This window comes from Bos indicus x Bos taurus, chromosome 14 (genome assembly GCF_003369695.1).
Source record: "Bos indicus x Bos taurus breed Angus x Brahman F1 hybrid chromosome 14, Bos_hybrid_MaternalHap_v2.0, whole genome shotgun sequence".
Classification (NCBI taxonomy): Eukaryota; Metazoa; Chordata; class Mammalia; order Artiodactyla; family Bovidae; genus Bos; species Bos indicus x Bos taurus.
The window spans coordinates 31,464,008-31,484,877 of record NC_040089.1 but is presented as its reverse complement, the minus strand read 5'-3'; the positions used below and the strand labels follow the sequence as shown (position 1 = coordinate 31,484,877).

The 20,870-nt window shown below is 38.3% G+C and overlaps 1 protein-coding gene and 1 pseudogene across 5 annotated transcripts in view; both read left to right on the top strand.

The window, feature by feature from the left end:
• The first annotated feature begins 129 nt into the window (after positions 1–129).
• LOC113904510 lies at positions 130–238 on the top strand (annotated as a pseudogene).
• Positions 239–12,993: 12,755 nt separating this feature from the next.
• The window catches only part of PPP1R42 (protein phosphatase 1 regulatory subunit 42), a 44,946-nt gene continuing 37,069 nt past the window's right edge, over positions 12,994–20,870 (top strand). For 3 of the 5 annotated variants that reach the window (XM_027561109.1, XM_027561107.1, XM_027561108.1), the window contains exon 1: positions 13,038–13,165. The gene's annotated coding sequence lies outside the window, so the exon portion shown is untranslated. Of the gene's footprint in view, positions 13,166–20,870 lie in introns of all 5 variants that reach the window. The other 2 variants (XM_027561110.1, XM_027561106.1) reach the window with 2 other exon arrangements.

Sequence of the window (20,870 nt, the reverse complement as noted above, 5' to 3'; positions counted from 1 at the left end):
AATATGAGGGAAAGAAATATTAGAACTTTTCTGTTTTAAAAGAGTCTTGCCTGTTTAAATTAGTCAAAGGATTTCAGCATTTCACTTGCTGTACTATCAGAGCCAGTTCAGTTTGCCTAAGCCTTCTTTATCTACGGCCATACCACCCAGAACGCACCTGATCTCCGAAGCTAAGCAGGGTTGGGCCTGGTTAGTACGTGGATGGGAGTCTGCCTGGGAATACGGGGTGCTGTAGGCTATTTGGGGGGCTTCCCAGGTGGTGCTAGTGGTAAAGAACCAGCCTCCCAGTGCAGGAGATGTAAGAGACACAGGTTTAGTCCCCAGGTCAGGAAGGTCCCCTGTAGGAGGGCATGGCAACCCACTCCAGTATTCTTGCTAGAGAATCCTATGGACTGAGGAGCCTGATGGGCTACGCTTCATGGGGTAGCAGAGAGTCAGACCCGACTGAAATGACTTAGCACGCATGCATGCAAACCTTCTTTTGATCTATTAGTAAAAGTACAATTTAATATAACATTTTTATGTTCCAATAAAACATTAACCAAGTCACACCATAAATTATTTTCCTGAAAGTCAAATAAGTCATTTGAGACAGAGTCTAGCACAGGTACCTAAGTCGTTAAAACACTCACCAAGTGCCTTTACTGAATGAGGCCCAGTTTTACTCTCTGGAGATACTCTGAACAAGGTAGACCTTGTAAATTCTCTAAACAATGGAGTCTAAAGCTAAGTTAACAAGAACCTAAGTATACTGCTGTGAAGGGAGAATTAAAGTGGCTGGGAACTACGCCAAAGCCTTTGACTGTGTAGATCACAACAAACTGTGGAAAATTCTGAAAGAGATGGGAATATCAGACCACCTGATCTGTATGCAGGTCAGGAAGCAACAGTTAGAACCGGACATGGAACAATAGACTGGGTCCAAATAGGAAAAGGAGTCTGTCAAGGCTGTATATTGTCACCCTGTTTATTTAACTTAATATGCAGAGTACATCATGAGAAACACTGGGCTAGAGGAAGCACAAGCTGGAATCAAGATTTCTGTGAGAAATATCAATAACCTCAGATATGCAGATGACACCACCCTTATGGCAGAAAGTGAAGAAGAACTAAAGAGCCTCTTAATGAAAGTGAAAAAGGAGAGTGAAAAAGTTGGCTTAAAGTTCAACATTCAGAAAACTAAGATCATAGCATCCGGTTCCATCACTTTATGGCAAATAGATGGGGAAACAATGGCTGACTTTATTTTTCTGGGCTCCAAAATCACTGCAGATGGTGATTGCAGCCATGAAATTAAAAGACGCTTACTCCTTGGAAGGAAAGTTATGACCAACCTGGACAGCATATTCAAAAGCAGAGACATTACTTTGTCAACAAAGATCCATCTAGTCAAGGCTATGGTTTTTCCAGTGGTCATGTATGGATGTGAGAGTTGGACTATAAAGAAAGCTAAGCGCCAAAGAATTGATGCTTTTGAACTGTGGTGTTGGAGAAGACTCTTGAAGAGTCCCTTGGACTGCAAGGAGATCCAACCACTCCATCCTAAAGGAGATCAGTCCTGAGTGTTCATTGGAAGGACTGATGTTGAAGCTGAAAAACTCCAATACTTTAGCCACCTGATGCAAAGAGCTGACTCATTTGAAAAGACCTTGATGCTGGGAAAAATTGAGGGCAGGAAGAGAAGGGGACAATGGAGGATGAGATGGTTGGATGGCATCACCAACACAATGGACATGGGTTTGGATGGAGTTGGTGATGGATAGGGAGGCCTGGCATGCTGTGGTTCATGGGGTCACAAAGTGTTGGACACAACTAAGCGACTGAACTGAACTGAACTGAACTGCTCCTTGGAAGAAAAGCTATGACCAACCTAGACAGCATATTAAAAAGCAGACACATTGATAACAAAGGTCCATCTAGTCAAAGCTATGGTTTTTCCAATAGTCATGTATGGATGTGAGAAAAGGCAATAAAGTGATAGCTTTTATATACATATAATTGGGCTTCCCTTGTGGCTCAGTTGGTAAAGAATCTGCCTACCATACAGGAGACCTGGGTTCAATTCCTGGGTCAGGAAGATCCCCTGGAGAAGGAAAGGCCAACCCACTCCAGTATTCTTGCCTGGAGAATCCTATGGACAGAGGAGCCTGGCAGGCTATATAGTCCATGGGGTTGTAAGAGTCAGACATGACTTAGCGACTAAACCACCACTAAAGAAAGCTAAGCGCTGAAGAACAGATGCTTTTAAACTGTGGTGTTAGAGAAGACTCTTGAGAGTCACTTGGACTGCAAGGAGATCAAACCAGTCAATCCTAAAGGAAATCAGTCCTCAATATTCATTGGAAGGACTGATGCTGAAGCTGAAACTCCAGTACTTTGGCCACCTGATGCGAAGAACTGACTCACTGGAAAAGACCATGATGCTGAGAAAGATTGAAGGCAGGAGGAGAAGGGGATGACAGAGGATAAGATAGTTGGATGGCGTCACCAACTCAATGGACATGAGTTTGAGCAAGCTCCGGGAGTTATTGATAGACAGGGAAGCCTGGCGTGCTGCAATCCATGGGGTCGCAAAGAATCAGACATAACTAAGTGACTGAACTGAACAGAAGAATTCTCAGGAGGAAAATCCCCCAAAGAGGAGCTACCCCAGTAAACTTCCTGAAGGAAGTAACCTGACATTAAGCTGAAATTTGAAAGATAGAACTAGCCAGGAAAAAAAAAAAAAACAGGTGATTACTTTTCCAAGCAAAGAGTATAGTGATATGTGGAAGGCCTGAGGCAGAGAGCAAGAATCTAGAACCATTAAGAACTGAGATTCAGTTAGACCTGAGAGTGGAGTAGTACATGGGGAGTAACAATCGATGACTTTAGTCAATAAGGTAAGTACAGATCCTGCAGGGGCCTTTTGGACTTTATCCTAATCGCACTAGGGAGTTACGAGAGTTTTAAGCAACAGAAATGTATTACACTGATGTTTCTAAGAGCACTAGGTTAAGTTTTGACGAGGGCTAGATGAGATCAGATGAGATGATTTGTGGAAATAAAAAATGAAAAGAGGGCCCAAGACATGACAAACATCAGGTGTAAAATGGTTAGTGGAAGAGGAAACCACAGAGCAGAGAAGAAATCTTTAAGAAGTAATTTATGAGTGACTTCACGTGTGGCCCAGAGGTCAAGGAAAACAAAGTCTTAAAGTTTTTCATTAGATTTACCAATGAAGTGGTCTTTAGTAAAATGAGGAAGCCAATTAACATTAGTATCCAAATACTTTCTCAGATAGTTGATGATACAGCAGCATTTTTGGTCTCATTTTATACTCCTTTAAATAAAAGCAGGCATCCCAGTTTCAGATGGCTCAACCTGACCTTCATTTTTAGGCCCTTTTAAAATAAAGGATGACTGCCCCCGATGAATGGGGTTTTCCAGGTGGCGCTGATGGTAAAAAACCTGACTGCCAGTGCAAGAGACATAGGAGACGCAGATTCAGTCCCTGGGTCAGGAAGATCCCTCAGAGGAGCCCACTCCAGTGTTCTTGCCTAGCGAATCCCATGGACAGGGGAGCCGGGTGGATGACAGTCCATGGGGTCGCAAAGAGTCAGACACAACTGAAGCAACCAAACACACATGCACGCCCCCAATAAGCAGCTAAAATCTGTTTACTGCCACAGCCTTCAGTGATACCAACTCATACTGAGCCATTCAATTAGAAACAATAACAAAGTCATTGAGGTTTCTCTGACAGATAAGATTGAAGGCTTAAAGTTTTGACATGAAAGAGTATGGAGTCAATGAAGTCACCATGCAAACAAACTCACAGTTTTCATTCTAAGATGTGAATACTATTATCCATATTTAATTTGACATTGGTGATCTAATCAATTGAGTCATCTTGGTGTGATGGGAAATGTCTAGCTAACAACAAAGAGAACTGCCAGAAAAAAAAACTTGTCAGTCCTAACTTCACTGGACTCAGTATTTCAGCTATTATGCCTTGGTTGCAAGTAGCAACAAAAGCAAACAAAAACAGTTGCTTGAACAGAGATTGCTGGTTCACCTAACTTCAGAGTCTAAAATCATACTTGGCTTAGGCATAGTTGTATTAGGCTTCTGGTAATGGTTCCCAAGCTCTGCCCTCCACATGCTGACCTAAGTCTCAAGCTGGATACCTCCCAAATGGCTGCACACCACACCATCTAGTCACTGGAAAGAGCTGCTCACGGCTGTCACAATAAGGTTCTGTCTTCACTCTGGCTAACTAGGGTCATGAAGAGCTACCCTTGGGATTATATATAGTGACTGGTTTAGACCAATTAAGTTTATTTATATATGATTATTTATATACATATAATTTATATGATTATTTATAGTGACTGGTTTAGACTAATTAAGGGCAACCCCTGCAGCTGGAAGTGGGGTCAATAATATACCAAATTCATGACTACTACGCACGGAGGCTAAACTGATACCACAGAGACAACAAACGATGTCCCCTCTGCTTTATAGTCCAGTCCATGTGAAAATAGCCCCAGAAAAGAGTAGTTGCATTTTATTGTAAATGCAGTTACTTTATTAAGAAGCAAGAACCTTTATTAATATTTCTGAAGTATATTTTTAAAATTTTAATGTATTGTCATGAACATTTTTGGTATAAGTGATCCAATTCATAATACTGAGATTTTAGGAAATCAAGGCTCAATTTGCAGCCATCGTTATTCAGAAACTAAGTCATGAATTGGCATTGCCTTTTCCTACAGATTATTATCTTATAGCCTTGAGCTATTCAGGAGTTAAAAAGGCCATTTTCTAAGAAGTCTGGTTTTTGTTCGGCTTCAAGTTTTTTCAGAGATAATTTCTCAAGCTCTTTGGTGATTACAGGGAATGTCAATCATCATCAAAAATTTAACCCCAACATCCAAGTAATAAAGCCAGAGCCTGAAGCACAGGCTGGAGCAGAGATGGAAAGAGAAGTCAATGGTTATGCACTGGGGATTGGGACCCATGAAGGGACAGCGAGATCCCAGAACTAAAGCTGCTCCAAATTTTCCAGATTGTTTTAATATCTCAAGGTCCTAGTTCCAAACAATTCATCTCAAGGTACCAGCTCCAAACAGTTTGACAACATTAACTTCTATATATATTGTTGAGACTTTATGCATTTAGTATCATTTTAGGTTACACTGTCCAGTTATAGAAGGACTTCAATCTACACATTTTATTTATCAATTAACAATAAGATACCACACGAGTTATTCTGAAATCAACTGTACTGCCAAGAACAAACAGCCAAAAGGGGCAGAGAAACCATTTGTGCTCTGCTGTTTCTGAATTTGGAAAATCAGCTCTGAAACCAAACATCACGTGCTTCATCTGAGGGATCAAGTCTGAAGACTGTTGTTACAAATTAGTATGACTACCTGGTATTCAGGGTTTTGAAAAATCACTGCATCACACAACAGAATAATAAACTGCCCTATAGTGCAGCCACTTGAAAATAAACACTGAAGAGCAGGAGCGTAAGTAACTTTACAGTGAGTCAGAGGGACTGTTTGGGTGTTGGAGAGCTGCATATTGCAGAGGTTTCAGAGTTTCCAAAAACCGTTCTGTGAGTGATGAGGTACAGATGCATAAGTCATGCATGCAGAGAAGAGTTCATTTATATTACTAAGTCTGCACTGTATCCACATGCAGCTGACTAAAATGAACGGAACACAGACTGTTGAGTTTCCAAAGTTTCTTTCTAAATTTCTGGATTGTTTTAACTATAAACTCCAAAGAGATGCACATGGGTGAGCAATGTGGTTTTTTGTTTTTTGAAGATATAAAAATATACTACACCGAATGATGGCTCTTGGTTTTGCTCCTCTGTTTGATATAAAGGTTGATTATATTAAATTATGATAGGGTAATTATTTCACTCATTGTTTAATAATTGATGTGTCTATGTCACTACATTTGAAAATTAAATATCAAGTTGTATGTTCTCTCATTCTAGTCTATCTTCAATACAAGTTTTAGCCGCAGATAAATTTATCTCCTTAGAGTCAAATGCTAGTTTAAGGACTTCAAGTAATCAGTCTGTTCTGAAGTAATCAGTTTGTAAGTTTCTAAAAATTTCTAACCCGTCTATCCAAATATTACTGGAAGAAATGCCATTTATCTTTATAAAGTTATGATCTACTTATTTTAGAAAACTAGTAACACAAAAATCAGGTCAACTGTAACCAGACTGGTGTATTTAAACTTTTGATCTCAGAAATCAGAATATTACAAAAATAAAATAAGGAACTCTGTCATTTCAGGTCAAATTTGGGAGGAAACAGCTAAAATCATAGCTTGATAACTAACACCAATGATTAATTGCTTTTTCAACATGTGGATTATCCTGGTGCCAAAAATTATGGAACAATTGCCTAACAAATTGGAGAGTCCCTGATGTCAGTACTCGTATTTTCTTTGGATTATACTAAGCAATTATGCTAAACTTTCTAATGACTGAGTAAAATGGTATTGTGCCTTGGGGCACATTTTGATGAACTGCAGTTGTACTTTTCATAACGAAAGAGGAATATGCATAAAGCAATATATTTTTAAGAATAGAGCTTTGTGACCTTTATGTTAGGTTATAAGGGGGTTATAAATATCTATTACATAACTATGAATATGTTTACCATTACAAAACATAACTTTAAACTACTTTCCTTCCTTCCTGAAAATTTAAGTTTGTATAAGTACATCTCTAAATAAATGTTTTATTTAAATGTTCATTTTTGTTCCTAGAATTTTCACTTTATACTCCATGCTCAATGTATTATTTAAATAAACTTCAATTTATTATTTATATTATTGATGATACTAAATAAGTCCTTTAAAACATGTATGTGTTTAGCTTTAAATCTTCAACTCCTATGTAATCCTATCATTTCTTGCATGTGTTTCTAGTATACTTGAGGATATTAAGATTCTGGGCTTAAATAAAATAACACAAATTAGACTAAATAAAAAATTAATTTATGGTCTTATATGAGAGGGCATACCATGTTGAATAATTACAATCATCGGAAAAGTTCTACACCTTCAGAGAAGTTAACTTGATATGCCACCAATGTAAAAGCTATATACAAACATCACTTTCCAAGGGAGATTATTTTTTAAGTTTCTTTTTTTTTTTTTAATTTTTTATTTTTTAAGTTTCTAACTAGTCTTAATATTCAAGGTAAAACAACACATTACCTAAAACTAAGGAAATGTGGACTGTTGAAATAGTAATTCATTTAGACAGACATCAATACTATGGATTTCTAGTTATCTCAAAATAGTTCTAAAAATAGTTTATTAACAAGTGCTTTAAGCTATTATGGGAAATAGTATGGAGATTTCTCAAAAAACCTAAAAACAGAACTACCATATGACCCAGCAATCCCCTCCTGGGTATATACCTGAAAAAAACAAAAACACTAATTGCACCCCAATGTTTATCATAGCATTATTTACATTGTCTAGATATAGAAGCATTTATGTCCATCAATAGATGAATGGATAAAGAAGTGGTGTATATGTGTATGTGTGTATATATATATTATATATATATATATACATAATATATATTTTCAACAACATGGATGCACATGAAGGGTATTAGGCTAAATGAAATGTCAGAGAAAGACAAATACTGTATGATACCAGGATGATACTATATGATATCACTTGTATGTGAAATCTAAAAAATATAACAAACTAGTTACTAAAACAAAAAGCAGACTCACAGATATAGAAAAGCAGTGGGGAGTGGAAAGGGTTAGGACTACTATGATTAAATAAGCTACAGGATATATTGTACAGCACAGGGAATATAGCCAATATTTTGATAACTATAAATGGAGTACAACCATTAAAAATTGTTATATTATATACCTATAACTATTATAATATTGTATATTGGGACTTCCCTAGTGGTCCAGTGGCTAAGACTCCACGCACCAAATGTAAGAGGGCTGGGTTTACCCCTAGTCAAGGAACCAGACTCCACATGCTGCAATTAAAGATTCCACCTGCCACAATGAAGACAGAAGATCCCACATGCAGCAACTAAGACCCACACAGCCAAATAAATAAAAATACTATATAGCAACTATAACTCAGCTTAAAAAATGCTTTATTTCAGTAAAGAACAGACTGAAACAAAAGCTCTATTAAATTTGGGATTTGGGAGCACAAGTTGAAATTACACTTTCTAATTCTCAGGCTCCTGCTAAAACATCTTTGATAATACTATATTCATTACATTAATATCACACTATAAGAACATTACATGTAGTTGGTAAGTATCTGTTCAATCAAGAAATAAATGCAATGGACATTTCAGTTTACTCTTAAGAAACATTAACAATATATGTTTTTAGGATGACAAAATTAAATATGTATGCCTTTTTATGGGAAGCTGACTTCTTTCACTGTTAAGATTATGATAAAATGAAAATCTTTTCCCAAACTTCTTAGCAGATTTAAAACAAGAGTGAAAAAACGCTTTTTAAAATTTTTCAATAAAGGATCACTACTGCAGAAATATGCAAATGGAAATGCACACTAGTAAAAAAAAAAAAAAAATTGACAACAAAAAAAGCACCAGTCATTTTCAAAACAAACAAGAAGGATGAAACCCTTTTCAAACACATAAACAATCTGCCTGCCAATGCAGGAGACATAAGAGATGCGTGTTCAATCTCTGGGTCAGGACCAGCCCCTGGAAAAGGGAATGGCTACATATTCCAGTACTCTTGCCTGGAAAATTTCATGGACAGAGGAGCCTTGTGAGCTATAGTCCATGGGGCCGCAAAGAGTCAAACACGACTGAGCACACACACAGACACACACAACCAAAAAAGCAGACAGGAGCCAAAAAACAAAACAACTAAATACAAATATACAAGACATTTTCAATGATTTTCACAAACTGTTTTGAAAGACACAGGACTACAGTGTATTACATTGCTTAGTTTTGCTCTTAGCCTCAATCCATCATCAACTAATTAAACTTTTGCTGAACTTATTATTGGCCTGATAAACTTAAGCAGTGTCTTGGAACTCTATTAGAAGACAGAGGTTCCCCACCCGTGGTTCAAGAGACAAAATTTTTTTTTAATTCCTAAAACATAAGCAATGAACTGTTCCTGAAACCTAAACTTTTTCCAAAATTATAAGTCCTTTTCTTGCAAATGCTTCCTGAAAGACTCAAACTAAAGTGTTAGGCTCTACTGACACTAGATGTTTCAGGAATCTTCATTCCTGAATAAAACATAATAAAACATTGCTTCAATTAGAACATCTGTGGCAATATTAACAAAAATACTTTCCAGAAAACATTTTTACTCTAAAATACATTACTAAAATATAATTAGATATAAATGTGACTTTAAGATAATGAAACTGATTTGCAGCTTAGAGCGCTTAATTTACAGTCACATCTAATATAACTTTAAAAATATAACTTGAGAAACTTTAGTGTACTAACATTAAAAGAACTTTTAAAAAATTAATAGAACTTGTTAAAGTCCTTTCCAGTTCATTCTTAGGTACTGATGAAAGCATGGTTAGACTGCTGGATTTAAAGTCATTTCTGAGCTTAAGTGGACTTGATGTGCTGACTCTACATGGTGATACTAATAATATATGAGAGTCCTGGAGATGGCTCTCAGGCTCTTCTTTGGGTAGCAGGGTCGACTGTGGGCAAGACAGAAACTAGAGAAGGCAGAGCAGATGTGTGAAGGATACAAATGAGTTCAATTCTTGACAGGTTCAGGGGGTTTTTTGGCCTCTGGGACATTCATATTCATGTGGAATGAGTGTCAGGCAGCTGGCTGGATGCATAGGTCTGGAACTCAAGAGAAATACCTTGGTTCGTTTTATTTAGAATTTATATAATCATCAACCAGCCACCTGGGAACTTGTTGGATTAAAAAATTAGTGATTCAACCATTTTAAACTATTTTAATATTAGCTGTCTCAAAGAGATTTTCTCTTCTACAAAGAGCAGAATCCAATATGAACATTCAGAATATAATAATTCTTAAAAACCTTGATAACTAAAAAAAAAAGAAGAAAAATTAAACAGCCATAATCCCACCACCAAAAAATAACCACAATTAAATATTTTGGGATATAGATATAAGAATATATGTATCTAATTCTATACATGTACAGACACAGATGGGCTTCCCCGGTGGCTCACTGGTAAAACTTGCCAATGCAGGAGACACGAATTTGATTCCTGGGTTGGGAAGATCCCCTGGAGCATGGAACAGCAGCCCACTCCAGTGTTCTTGCCTGGAGAATCCCATGGACAGAGGAGCCTGGTGGGCTACAGTCCATAAGGTCGAAAAGAGTCGGACACAACTTAGCAACTAAAGAATATAGACACAGACATAGATATATTTCCTTTCAGACATGTAAATATATATATATAATATTTCCACAATTGAGCTCATACTCCTTTTACAATGACATATGAAACTGATATAATACAAAGATTAACAGAGCAACTGGTTTTCAATGAGGCGTTGCTAAACATGTTTCTCATAAAATAATGTTAGCAAATTCAATGAGGGCTACACAGAAGAATAGGATGGCCCTGCATATACTGCCGGATCTATTGTTCCCAAATAACCTTTAAAATAGATAAGAACAACCTTGGTTTGTGCTGTAGTGTTTTAGCCATATTGTTCTGATCATTCTTTTACATCATCATATCCTTCTGTAGCTGTTCATTCACTTAGATACCCTCCTTCTACAATTCTTTCCCTAGCATCTGAATCTAATTTACTGGTTTTTGAATCGCTAATTATTTGTTCTTCTCAGAACAGATCTTAACCTCTGACACATCTTTCTCTGATAACTAGCTTTGCTTCCCTTTTCCATTCAAACTAGCTGGCTTAGTTATTAACTTGTTTGTCCCTTCTGTCCTCCCTCACCACCAGTTATGACTCCATGGTTTAAATGATTAGCTCTATTCTGGAAACTACTGAACCTTTTACCTCACATTTAACATGTGTAAATGAAATTCATCCACTTCCACCCAAATTACTTGTCACCCTCTCCAGTACTGTTCCTTTATCTTAACTAACATCCAGGAATTATCTCCAATTTCTCCCTCCCCTTATCCTATCCTTTCTCTCTTTATTAAATCATGCTTCAAGATGCCTCCTAAATTTGTTCGTTCCATGTCACTTTCTTTGCCTTAACCCTAATCCAGACCAACACTACTTCACAACTGGACAATAGCAACAATGTCCTGAATGGGGTTAGGACATCTGTCCCTATCCCCCTGTCCCTCTTTCTAGGCTACTCTTACTGAAACAGTCAGTGAAACATAAGGAGGGGAAACCTTTGCTTGAAATTAGGAGCTCAAGGCTAAATTCTCTCTCTGCCACCTCAGATAACACCTTCAGCATATTTCTTTCCTCTCTCTAGGTTCTGAGAATTTCCTTATCTGCAAAATGGTAAGTTGGACTGTTCACATGGGCTCCAAGCCACCTGGTAATTCTAACAATCTTCTACTCTGACACTTCTTTGTTCAGAACAGCAATGACTTTTTCACTGTACTCCCACCCTAAAGATCAGAGCTATTACAGTTTTCCAGCTCGTAGAGTCCTTAATGCAGATTGCTCACTTTACCAAATCCCTAATGAGCCCCCTTTCCAAGAAACTGCCCGCGAAGTGGAGACGCGTGAGCAAAGCAGATACATTACTTTGCCAACAAAGGTCCGTCTAGTCAAAGCTATGGTTTTCCCAGTAGTCATGTATGGATGTGAGAGTTGGACTATAAAGAAAGCTAAGCACCGAAGAATTGATGCTTTTGAACTGTGGTGTTGGAGAAGACTCTTTAGAGTCCCATGGACTGAAAGGAGATCAAACAAGTCAATCCTCAAGGAAATCAGATATTCATTGGAAGGACTGATGCAGAAGCCAAAACTCCAATGCTCTGGTCACCTGATGAGAAGAACTGACTCACTGGAAAAGACCGTGATGCTGGGAAAGATCGAAGGCAGGATGAGAAGGGGACGATAGAGTGAGATGGTTGGATGGCATCACCAACCTGATGGACATGAGTTTGAGCAAGCTCCAGGAGTTGGTGATGGACAGGAAAGCCTGGCTTGCTGCAGTCCATGTGGCTGCAAAGAGTCGGACACTACTGAGCAACTGAACTGAATGAGCTCCAGTCTTTCCATTGTCAATGTCAGTTTCTTGTTCTATTGTTCTTCTTCTCCTTCATTTGCACATTATGTATTTTCTAAATACTTGGGGGTGACTGTTAAGGTACAAGGCATTTTGCCAGGTCCTGGGAATGGCAAGGTAAAAGGTAAATAATCTTTACCCCCAAAGAATTTACTGTCTTATTGGAGATATGGGTAACAAACATATTGTAGTGTGTTTGTGCTATACTAAAGAAGTTACCACATCCCAGTGGTCGGGGGTGGGGGACGGATAAAAGTATCACTTAACGAGACTGAGAACCTATGAAGGCTTCAGGAAAAAAAGAAATGTGCTAATTCCAAGCTGATTCCTTGAATCTCAAAAGGCAAAGTAAGAATTGAGAAAGGGATAAATTTTTTTTACAACAGGGCATACAGGGCCAAATGCCAAACTGTAAATACTGAAGAGAGCAAGAGGCAAGCAGTGAAACTGGTCATTATAAACGGACTGGACAGTCACCCTGAAGAGTTTGGATTTTATCAGAGGAAAAGTGTGGGCTACACTTTCAGACAATTCTTTTCCTGCCCTATTATTGGGGAAACGTAGTAACAGCACTGAAACATTCAAAGCTGATGGCAAGGAGAATCCAGTAGGGGGAAATGGTGACCTGCCAAAAACTGTTCTGGTCCACGAAAACAGTAATGTGACCGATGCTTTACGGCCTCATTCCGCTAACCGACATCCACTCGGACTCTGCCTCGTGGATACCCATCAACCCCCGGCTGCTATGTCACAGAGGAGGGAGGTCGGCGCATGGCCACAGAGGAGCGCGCTTCCGGAGACCGAGCGACATTTCCCGTGAGCCGCGTCCGACCAGGAGCGTCTGTCTGGTTGCTCAGCAACCGCACCAGGAAGGAGGCTGGCACCCGCGATATTTACCAAACCTGAGTTACCGACCTGGCGCGTCCCACGAACGGTGAGATGCCTTCTGAGGCGAAGTGTGGGAACCGAGGAGGCCCTAGAGCCATGTTTCTCAAACTTGCCTGCCTGTGAGACTTTCCTGGAGCACTTGTTAAAATGCGGGTTCTTAACCCTTTTCTCCAGATATCTAGAATTTCCAGAAAAAAGTCTTAAAGTCCGTATTTCAAACCGAGGGCTAGAATCAGGCAAGGCTGGGAAACACCTCTAGGATAGGGAGACAAGGGTGGAGGGGTAGCCGCGAAGCTGAGGGAGAGGGATCTGTGGGTTTGAAAAAGGGAAAGCCTCATAGCTGGCAGTATACCGCTTCTGAGTTTGGAGCTACCTAAGGGAAATATACAAACCGAATTCAGAAAGGTCCCCTGCATCTGGCCTAGCCTGCTGGAGCCCAAAACGATCAAAGTCAAGGGGTCTACTAAAGTGGATTCCCCAAGCACTTGTAATAGAGCTGCTGATGCTGCTGCTAAGTCGCTTCAGTCCTGTCCGACTCTGTGCGACCCCATAGGCGGCAGCCCACCAGTCTCCGCAGTCCTTGGGATTCTCCAGGCAAGAACACTGGAGTGGGTTGCCATTTCCTTCTCCAATGCAGGAAAGTGAAAAGTGAAAGTCAAGTCGCTCAGTCGTGTCCGACTCTTAGCGACCCCATGGACTGCAGCCTACCAGACTCCTCTATCCATGGGATTTTCCAGGCAAGAGTAGTGGAGTGGGTTGCCATTGCCTTCTCCATGTAGCAGAGCAGGTCTAAGCTAACGTCCCTGGTGGCTCAGATGGTAAAAGCATTTACCTACAATGCAAGAGACCAGGGTTCCATCCCTGGGTTGGGAAGATCCCCTGGAGAAGGAAATAGCAACCCACTCCAGTACTCTTGCCTGGAAAATTCCATGGATGGAGGAGCCTGATAGGCTACAGTCCATGGGGTCACAAAGAGTAGGACACGACTGAGCAACTTCACTTTTACTTTAAGCTGTCCCCACTAGTGATCTGGAGAGATAGAGACATCCTATCAAGTGGATGCCTGAGATAACAGAGACATAGAGCAGGGATAAATTATGAAAAAGCAGTTTACAAAACTTTAGAAAATAATGAAACTCTTTTAAAAGAAAATCAGGGAAATCTCACAAATGTTGACATAACTATTTTTATTATATTGTTCTAAAGTGTATTCAAATCCAAACTAGGTTCAGTTTAAACTCCTGAAGCTTATAATTTCTCTAAAACAAACTATAGAACCAGTAACGGTGGATATTCTATTCAGGAGATCAATGGTGGTGTTTTGATGAAACCAAATCCTCTCTTGCGGATCTGACTGCTACAATGCACATTGTTTTGAGTCAACAGTCTCTATTATTGTGTTACTGGTTGATTCAATTCTCTCCCTTTCCATATTCAAACCCTTGGGAAGCTTGCCTATGACTTGTTGATGAGGTCCATTGGCCTTCCTCTGGTTTAATATATACTTCACTTATATACGACGTTAACCTCTTTCCTTTTCTAGTTCTCTGAGGAAATTAATTTCTGTACAAACACCAACTTGTGCACTGGAATGTAGAGACAGAGTCCATTTATAGCATGGTCTTCCGTGAAGATTCAGATGATCCAAAATTTATGTTTTAGCCCAGGTTAGAAAACAGAGCCTGAAGGAAAAACTCATGTGATAACACTTTTTCAGGGGCTGTAATCTCAGGGAAGCAGGAGAGAGGCAGGAAAGGACTAAGAGATAGAAGGAGAGCAAATTAAGAGAGTGTATAACCCAGAAGAACACCACATATTTTCAAAGGGACCTTTTGAAACCAATGTGTCTCCTAAAAGTCCATGGGGGGAAGAAGGGAGAAGTCATTCACGGCACCTGTCTCCCATTAGTCAAAGTCACTCTCAAAGGACATCACTTTCTTCATAGTATAGGGCTGCTCCTGCATGGCCACCTGTATAGCCGTCTCCTGCCTCAGCTATAAGGGAAAAACCTTGGGTTGTATAACTTCTTTATGATATGCATTTTTACCATAGTTATCAGTGTAAAAAATGTATTTGAAGTTTCTAGAAAAGTTTCTAGAATTTTAAGATATGGGCCAAAGAAATCATATTTTTAAAGTATTTTAAATATTTTTAAAACAGTGCATTTCAACACATTAGGTACAGAGAATATAATTCCTAAAAGAATGACATTTACAGTATAAACAAAAATATTTGATCCCTAAAAATTTCTCAAAAAAAACACCTGTGTGGCCTTAATTAGAAAATTATAAAACAATTGAAAGTCATTTAAAGAAACATTCTAAAATGGAGACACATACCATAGTAATGGAAAAGATAATTCAGAGAGATGATGTGTGCATGCGTGCCTGCTCAGTTGTGTCTGACTCTTTGAGACCCTGTGGACTGTAGCCCACCAGGCTCCTCTGTACATGGGATTCTCCAAGCAAGAACACTGGCGGGGGTTGCCATTTCGTCCTCCAGGGGATCTTCCTAATCCAGGAATCAAACCTGCATCTCCTGTGTGTCCTTACATTGGCAAGTAGATTCTTTACCACTGATCCACCTAAGAAGCCCAGGTGTTAGTGCTTCACTAATTATTTCTAAATTCAATGCAATTCCTAATAAAATTCTGAGAAGATTTTTTATGGAACATGATAAGTTGATTTTTTTTTACATGTATATGAAAGAGTTAAGGAGGTGAGGATTCCAGAACTGCAGCAGAATAGGGAGCCTAAACAGCAGCTACATGGGTAGAACATGTCCACTATAACTATTTTAGAATGCTGGAGTCTGCTGAAGGCTTACAACTTCCAAGGAAGAATTAGATGATAAACTGCATAAAATGTGGTTCATTTCGGTCAATTTCAGATCTTACCTCTACAATAGCTACCCATCCCCCAGACCCAATCCTGTGCAGGAAGCTGGGCAGGGGTTTCTGTAGCATCTTGCACACAGCTTACAGGCACCAGGTGGGCAGAAAGCACACTATCCACCAAATATTGAGGATCTGCCCTCCTATCACTGACTGCTGCTTCTGGTTACAGAGATGCAGACAAAGAGGTGGCACCTCTCCCCACTCTTACAAACCCCATTCCCTCTGGCTGAGATGACTTTCAGGGGGATTTACAGGGCTACTGCCTCCCTTTCCCAGAGAAGGCAATGGCACCCCACTCCAGTACTCTTGCCTGGAAAATCCCATGGATGGAGGAGCCTGGTAGGCTGTAGTTCATGGGGTCACTAAGAGTCGAACACAACTGAGCGACTTGACTTTCACTTTTCACTTTCCTGCATTGGAGAAGGAAATGGCAACCCACTCCAGTGTCCTTGCCTGGAGAATCCCAGGGACGGGGGAGCCTGGTGGGCTGCCATTTATGGGATCGCACAGAGTCGGACACGACTGAAGTGACTTAGCAGCCTCCCTTTCTACTAACTTCCATTTATTTTTCTCTTTTTTCCTTTTTTGGAACAAGACATTAAAACACTAGGGCATTCAAAAGCAGCTGCACATAAAGGGAAAACCAGAAACTGCCCTGTACATGCCAAGAGAAAGGTTTCAGACTCAGGAAACACCTGAGAAGACCTAAGTTTACACCTCAGGCTGGTCCCCAGCACAGAAATAGTCTGTAACAATCAAATAACCAAAACAATAACAACAAACCATAAATTCTAGAGAAGGAGGAGAATCTGATTTTAAGAGCTACAATATTATTAGATTAAAATGTCCAGTTTTCAACAACAAACAAAAGGTATACAAGGAAACAGGAAAGTATGATCTATTCAAAAATAATCAGAGATTGTCCCTGAAAGAGACCTGATGGCAGATATACTAGACAAAGACTTTAAAACGACTGTATTAAAGATGCTCAAAAAAACTAAAGAGGTAGAGAAAAGTCAAGAAAATGATACATGAACAAAATGGAGATATCAATGAAAGGTAGAAAGCCTAAAAATGAATCCTGGAGCTGAAAAGTACAATAACTGAAATGAAAAATTCACGTGTGGGTTTCAAAGGCTGATTTTAACAGGCATAAGAATCATCCAATGATCTTGAAAAGAGGACCATGAAAATTATTAAGTCTAGGAATAGAAAAAGAAAAATACTGAGAAAAGTGAACAGAGTCTAAGGGACTTGTGATACAGCATCATGCAGACCAATATATGCTTTGTGGGAGTCCCAGAAAGGAGAGCAGGAAGAAAGAAAGAAGGAAGAGGAGAGAGGGAGGATTGAGCAGAGAGAATGTTTGAAGAAATAATGGCTGAAACCTTTCCTAACTTGATGAAAAACATGAATCAAAACATGCAAGCAGCTCACTGAACTCCAAGTAAGATGTACTCAAGAGACCCACACTGAGACACATTATAATCAAACTTTCAACAGACAAATCTTAAATGCAGCAAGAAATAACTCATTACATACAAGGAACCCCTAATAAGATTATCCACAAATTATTCATCAGAAATGTTCAGAAGACAGTGGGCGTATATATTCAAAGTGCTAAAGAAAAAAAGAATCCAGTATTGGCAAAACTGTTCTTCAAAAGTCAGGCAAAAATACATTTCCAGGTAAATGAAAGCTGAGGGAGCTCACTGCACTAGACCTGCCCTGCAACAGGGAGTCCAGCAAGGTAAAATGAAAGAACACTAGTGATTTGAAGATAGTAATTCGAAGCCATATAGAGAAACTAAGATCTCAACAAAGGTAAATACATGGACAATTATAAAAGCTGGAATTTTTGTAACTGTGGTTAGTAATTGCACTTTTTATTTTTCCATGTGACTCAAGAGACTTATATATTTTAAAACATGATTCTAAAATCTAGTATTATTGTAACTTTAGTTTTTAACTCTCCATATTTTATTATATAATTTAAGTAACTAATGTATTCAAAAGAATTGTTTTAGGTACACAGTGTATAAAGAGGTAACTTTGTGACATCAACAATCAAAAAAGGTAGGGCGAGAGCTATAAAGGAACTGAGCTTTATATATTATTTAAGTTGTGCTTAGCTGCTCAGTCATGTCTCACTCTTTGTGACTCCATGGACAGTAGCCCATCAGGCTCCTCTGTTAATGGGATTTTTCAGGCAAGAATACTGGGACGGGTTGCCATTTCCTCCTCAAGGGGATTTTCCCGACCTAGGGATTGAACCCATGTCTCCAGTGTCTCCTGCATTGCAGGCAGACTCTTTACCTCTGAGCCACTGGGGGAGCCCCTTTATTTAAGTTAAGCTGGCACATATTCAAATTAGAGTGATATAACTTTAGGATGGTAAATGTAATCCCCATGGTAATCATAAAGAAAACAGCTCTGGAATATACACAAAATAAAATGAGAAAGGAATTTAGTTTTACTACAAAAAATCAACTCAACAAAAAATAAGACAGGAAAGCAGAAAACAAGGGGCAAAAAGCTATAAGGCATATAGAAAATAGATAATAAGATGACAGAGACAAACAGTTATGCACCTCATGAGAAGCCATCAAAATATATGAAGTAAAAACTGACAACTGAAGAGATAAACAGATAATCCTACAGTTCTAATTGTAGACGTCAATATTCTGCTTTCAGTAATGTCTAAAACAACCAGACAGAAGTAAGGAAATAGAGGTTTTAAATAACATCACAAAATAACTGGGTCTAACAGACACATACAGAATGCTCCACCCAACACCACCACCACACACATTTTTCTGAAATGCACATGGGACATTTTCCAGGATAAACCACATTAGTCTACAAATTAAATTCTGATAGATTCTAAAAGATAGATGTCATACAAAGTATCTTCTCTAACCATAATAGTATGAAGTCAAAAATCAGTAACAAAAAGAAAATTGGAAAATTAACAATAAGCAACACACATATGAATCAAAAAGGAAATCACAAGAGAAACTAGAAAATACTTAGAGATGAATGAAAATGAAAAACACAACATACCAAAACTCATGGGACACAATAAAATTGATACTAAGGGAAATTTATAGCTATAAATGCTGAGAGAAAAAACAAGAAAGATCTCAAATCAACACGCTAACTTTACAACTAAAGGAACTAGAAAAATAACTAAGGCTAGTAGAAAGAAGAAAATGATGAAGATTAGAGCACAGATAAATGAAATAGAGAATATAATATAGCGAAAACCAATGAAACCAAAAGCTACGTCTTTGAAAAGATCAACAAAATTGACAAACTTTTAGCTAGATAGACTAAGAAGAAAAAAAAGACACAAAGAACTAAAATGAGAAATGAAAGTGGGGACATTACTATCAATCTACAGAAATGAAAAGTATTGTGAGAATACTATAAACAACTGTATGTCAAAAACTGGATAACCTAGATTAAATAGGAAAAAATACTAGAAACATAAAACCTACCAACACTAAATCACAAAGAAATAGAAAATCTGAATATACATGTAACTAGGGAGGAAATTGAATCAGTAATCAAAAATCTCCCAACAAAGAAAAGCCCTGGCTCTGATGGCTCCACTGGTGAATTCAACCAACCATTTTAAGAAAAACACCAAACCTTCTCCAAGTTTTCCAAAGCTCTGAGGAAAAGGGAACACATTCTTACTCATTCTGTGAGGCCAGCATTACTGTGATACCAAAGTCAAAGACACTGCAACAAAAGAAAACTACACATGTATATGTATGACTGGATGCCTTTGCTATTCACCTAAAACTATCACAACGTTGTTAGTTAAATCAGTTATACCCTAAACCAAATAAAAAGTTAAAGAAAAGAAAAAATTAAGAAGATGCAAAAGCCTGAAAAAAAAGAAAATTACAGACCAATATCCCTTACAAGCACTGATGCAAAAACGCTCAGCAAAACACTACCAAACCAAACTTAGCAGCATATTAAAAAGATTATACAGCATGAATAAGTGGGATATATCCCTAGAATACAAGGATGGTCAACATATAAAAACTGATTTACATAATATTTTATATTAACAGAACGAAAGAAAAAACAGATAATACAGAAAAAAATTTGACAAAATTCAACCACCTAAATTTTCACAATAGAAATACTCAACTAACTAGTAATAGAAGGAAACTACCCAGACATAATCAAAGCCACATATGAAAAACTCAAAGTGAACATCAGACTTAATAATGAAAAATTGAAAGCATTTCCTCTAAGGCAAGAATGCTCACTTTCAACACTTGTATTCAACAGCACACTGTAAGTTCTAGCCAGAAACATTTGGCAGGAAAAAGAAATAAAAGGCATCCAAAATGGAAAAGATGAAGTAAAATTATCTCTGTTTGCAGGTAATAGGATCTAAACCATAGAAACGCTAAAGATTATACATATACATACACACAAATGTTAGAACTAATAAATGAATTCAGCAAAGTAGCAGGATAAAAAGTCAACAAATATCAGTTGCATGTCTATACACAAACAACAACCTGAAAAGGAAATTTTTTTTAAAAATTCCATTTACAGAAGCATCAGAAAGAATAAAACACTTAGGAATTAACCAAAAAGGTGAAAGATTTATACACTGCAAACTATACAACACTGCTGGAAAATAATTTAAGAGACAGAAATAAGTGAAAACATATCCCTTCTTCATGGCCTGGAAGACTTAACATTGTTAAGATATCAATAATACCCAAAGCAATCTATAGACTTATTGCAAGCCTTATCGCAAGCCTTATCTAAACCCCAGTGATGGGTTTGTGTGTGTGTTTTTTTTAAGAAACAGAAAAATGCA